This window comes from Palaemon carinicauda, chromosome 7 (genome assembly GCF_036898095.1).
Source record: "Palaemon carinicauda isolate YSFRI2023 chromosome 7, ASM3689809v2, whole genome shotgun sequence".
NCBI lineage: Eukaryota > Metazoa > Arthropoda > Malacostraca > Decapoda > Palaemonidae > Palaemon > Palaemon carinicauda.
In genome coordinates this window covers 94,018,534-94,023,533 of record NC_090731.1, presented here as the reverse complement: position 1 = coordinate 94,023,533, position 5,000 = coordinate 94,018,534, and the positions used below count along the sequence as shown (strand labels likewise).

The following is a 5,000-nucleotide window of genomic DNA, read 5'->3' as shown; positions in this document are numbered from 1 at the left end:
AAGCAGGAGGCCTATCACCTTTGGAAGGGTAACAGATCAGATTTGACCTGGAACAACTATACTCAGCTTCGAGCTTTTGCTCAGAGAGTTTATGCCTCAACTGAAAAGGAGTACAATTTAACCATAAAAGAAACTCTTGCTGGTACAACCCAGGAACATAAATGGTGGTCTCCCCTTAAAACTGCACTCTTTGGTGTAGATGCAACAGTTCCTCCTTTACTTAAACCTGATGGCTCAGTCACTCACTGTCCAAAAGAAAAGGCAACTCTTTTGGCTGATGTTTTTGACAGTAAACAGAGTAATGAAAAACTTGAACTTCCTCATTCATGTTTTCCCGAGGCTAAACTAACTAGTTTAGCTTTTCGATCTCGTGAGATTAAAGCTCTGTTGATGGACCTAGATGCTTATGGAGGTGTAGACCCAAATGGTATTTTTCCTTTTTTTTTTATAAAGACAGCAGATTTCTTAGCTCCAAAGTTATCTGTTATTTTGCACAAGTTAGCAAGAAGAGGAGCTTTTAGCACTTGTTGGAGAATTGGTAATGTTACACCTCTATGTAAATGTGTTTGTGGTAGCTCAAGTCCCACTGATTACTGCTAATTTCCATAACTCCCATATTATCTAAAGTTTTTGAACGTCTTCTGGTAAAACGTCTTGATAGGTTTGCTGAAGGTAATCATCTACTCCCTAGTTTGCAATTTGGTTTTCGTAAAGGCCATGGAGCATGTGATGCCCTTCTTACAATCTCCATTGCTGTACAGAAATCCCTTGATTGTGGTCAGGAAGTTCGTATGATTGGCCTTGATTTTAGTGCTGCCTTTGACCGCGTTAATCATGAGGCCCTTGTTTTCAAGCTGAAACAGTTGGGAGTGGGTGGGTCGTGTCTTAGCATTGTTATTGATTTTTTAAGCAATAGATCTCAAAGAGTTGTTGTTGACGGGCACCATAGTGAGTACAGTGAGCCCTCGTTTATCGTGGTAGATAGGTTTCAGACCCGACCGCGATAGGTGAAAATCCGCGAAGTAGTGACACCATATTTACGTATTTATTTAACATGTATATTCAGACTTTTAAAACCTTCCCTTGTACGTAGTACTGTTAACAAACTACCCTTTAATGTACAGAACACTTAATGCATGTACTACAGTACCCTAAACTAAAACAGGCACAAATATTAAAGGCGATTTTATATCATGCGTTTCCTAAATACGCCAAAAAGCACGATAAAAAATGGCAACCAATGTTTTGTTTACGTTTATCTCTGATCATAATGAAGAAACAAACGCATTTACACATCTGTGTACAGTATAGGTTAGTTTTTGCATCGATTATATTGATTATTCAGTACAGTATGTTGATTTTGTTATTACCAATGTTTTACTTAATTTTTCTTAGGACTTCCAAATGAAATGTTTTTCTTTTTTGCGTCATAAAGTACGCTCAGTAAACAACCACGCTCAGTAAACAAACGAAGGCATTTAACGCGCATGATGAAAGTGATAAATAATGATATTACAGTAAAAGCTTTTAGAAAATATGTTATTACAAATATTATTTACCGTATCTATATAAAATCATACAGTACATACGTAGCAAAGCAGAGAGAGAGAGAGAGAGAGAGAGAGAGAGAGAGTTGTTTTACGTACGTAAGTGTAAATTTTAAACAAAAAAATATGATAGGTTATAACATGTATATTCAGACTTTTAAAACCTTCCCTTTACCTTAATGCATACTAAACTAAAACAGGCACAGATATTAAAATGTTAGAATATTAAAGTAAAACATGTATAAAAAAAATAAAGATTGTTACTGTACTCACCACGAAAGAAGTTGAAGAAAAACTTGAATGATGATGGCGATGAATTTGCTGCACAGTAGAAATGATGATGATGAAGCTGATGCTGTCTTCTACTGTGCAGCCAATGATAGTATTTTACGTCTCTTCAGACAGAGGTGTCTTTTCCTGGGACACCTCTTCAACTTCTTCCTGGGACACTTCTTCAATTTCTTCCGAAGGCGTAGTAGCAGGAGGAACTGGCTCTTTTTTGCGAGGCTGGAAGAACATTGTGATCGGAAGTTGCTGTCGCTGCGTCTTTTTTCGCTCAGAGCATCCTGTGGGGAGTCATGTCGTCATTGATCTTGTTGCAGAATTGCATAGACCGAACCATATCCTCGTCCCACTCTTGCGACATTTCTTTCAACTCCTTCACATGGTTGCAGAACTTGGCAAGTCGTTCTAATGTTAAGCCCGTTTCTTCGACATTTTCTTGGGTCTCTTCCTGCGTTTCACTGTCTTCTTCACTGGCCGATTTCGTCAGGTCTTCTAGGTCTGCGTCAGTTAGCGGCTGGGAATGGCAGTCCAACAACTCGTCGACGTCTTCAGTCGTTATGTCGCCAAACCCGTCACCTCCAATTATCGCAGCCAACTGCACAGATTTGCGTATTGCAGAGTGTTGAATTTCAGACGGTGTAAATTCCTCGTCGTCGTAAACAATCTGGGGCCACAACTTCTTCCAGCTCGCATTAACGGTTGCAGGTTTCATTTCTTGCAGTGCCTTCTGAATGTTCTGCAGGCACGTGGCTATTGTGTACTTCCGCCAGTACGCCTTCAAATTGAAATTTTCATCTTCATCTTCTTGGGCAGCATCCACACGCAACGAGGTCCGCCAAGGTATTCTTCGTGTAGAGGGCCTTAAACGCCCTGATAACCCCCTGGTCTATCGGTTGAATTAATGACGTGGTGTTGGGTGGCAGGAACTCAACCTGAATGCCCTCATGCGACAGGTCAGTTGCGTGTCCACCAGCGTTATCCATAAGAAGGATCTTAAATGGCAAGTCCTTCTCTAAGAGATATTTACTGACTTGCGGGATAAAACATTGGTAGAAACAGTTGGAGGTCAGCATCTTCGTAATCCATGCCTTTTGATTATGCATCCAGTACACGGGAAGGAGATTATTTTTATTTTTCAAAGCGCGTGAATTTTTCGACTTGTAAATAAGCCCCGGCTTTAGCAAAAATCCAGCAGCATTGCCACACATCACGAGGGTAACGCGATCTTTGAATGCTTTAAAGCCAGAGGCTTTGGCTTCTTCTTTGAACAGGAAAGTTCGCGACGGCATTCTCTTCCAAAACAAGCCAGTCTCATCCATATTAAACACTTGTTCCGGCTTGTATCCACCTTCAGGGATAATGTTCTTGAACGTCTCGTTCGCGTAAGTTTCAGCAGCGGGCAGTGTCAGCAGAAGCAGCCTCGCCATGCAGGGAAACGCTTTTCAGGCCGAAGCGTTTCTGAAACTTCGCGAACCATCCTTTGCTGGCGGAAAAACGTTGTTTCTGAGGCTGGGAATCAGTGGATGTCCCTGGTTGAGGTTCATCTACATCATCATCTTCTTCAGCATGGTCGCCATCGTCGTCTTGAGGTTCCTTTGCCGCAAAATTCTCATACAAGCCCAAAGCCTTGTTTCGGATGGTGTTCGTATCCAAGGCTATGTTCTTCTTCCGGCAGTCGGCAATCCACACTGCTAAAGCACCTTCCATGCGTACGATCGTTTTATTACGTGTGGTAACGACTCGCTTCGCTGATCTGCTAAAGGTGATGACAGCCGTCTTTCTAATGTTCGCCTCGTCCTTCTTGATGTAGCGAACGGTGGATTCGTTCACTCCAAAATGGCGGGCTGCGGCCGCGTAACTTCTGCCTTCTTTTAACATATCGAGAAGCGTCACCTTCTCAGCAATCGTCATCATCTTTCGGTGGCGTTTAGGCTCACTACCAGCCTTAGCAGAAGCAGAACGCTTGGGAGCCATTGTACAGTAGGGGTTAAACAGAAAGTTCAACAAAATGTTCAACTTAAAACAGTCACGCACAGCACAGATTAAAGTTCACAATAACGTAGCAGCATCTACACGGCGAGAGAGCGGTGAACGAAGTGGCCGCGAAAAGATGCTGGAGGTTGGAGAAGCGGTCAAAACACCAATCACAGGCTAGATTACAAAACTTGGGTTCTGATTCGTCATCTATCAGCGCTTGAACCAATCACAATCCGTCTTACATGCTACGTAGTAGTTACCAATTAAAATACAAGGTACCCTACGTATACAGCTTTACGTACGCTATTTTACGCTTGTTTTGTTGTAGGATATGTACGCTTATTCGAGATGTGATTTTTGCAACAAAGAATATTATTGGATGCAGTACTACGTACATCTACATACAAAAGATTCATGAAAAAGATGCACATCCATTACATTTGTAGTACAGTAATAGCCAATCAGCAGCCTTACACCATTTAAATACGGTATGACTGCATCTGATTTGCGTTTCATGTTCGATTTAATTTTTACTACGTACTGTATACTGAATTATCGCATGATCACATTCTCTTTTCGTGTTTCATTTCTTTCTGTACTGAATTATATGTCATATGTAATGCAATGAACCATCAGTAAGAGCAGATATTACTAATTACAGTATTAATGGAATTACAGGTAACGAAATATCGTATTTGGGGTCTTCATATATCGCGGTATTTTTGAAATTTCCGGAAAATCCGCGATATGTTTATATATATATATGGGTTATGAAAAAAATCCGCGAAGTGGTGAATCTGCGATGGTCGAACCGCGAAGTAGCGAGGGCTCACTGTATAGGAATGTGATATCCAGTGTTCCACAGGGTAGTGTTCTTGGCCCATCACTTTTCATACTATATACACATGACATGTGGTTTGGCCTAGAAAACAAGCTTGTTGCATATGCAGATGATGCTGCTCTCTTTGCATCAATTCCATCCTCTGAATGTAGATCTGGGGTTGGTGAATCCCTTAATAGAGATTTAGTTAAAATTAGTGCATGGTGCAAATTATGGGGTATGAAGTTGAATCTTAACAAAACTCAAAGTATGATTGTAAGTAGGTCAAGGACGGTGGCTCCTCAACATCCGGATCTCAGTATTGATAATGTTTCTTTAAATTTGTATGACTCTTTCAAAATTTTAGGTGT

At 41.0% G+C, this 5,000-nt stretch overlaps 1 protein-coding gene across 1 annotated transcript in view; it reads left to right on the top strand.

The window, feature by feature from the left end:
* Rs1 (Dead-box helicase Rs1) overlaps positions 1-5,000 on the top strand; it is a 474,615-nt gene that overhangs the window by 182,410 nt on the left and 287,205 nt on the right. The window lies entirely within an intron of this gene.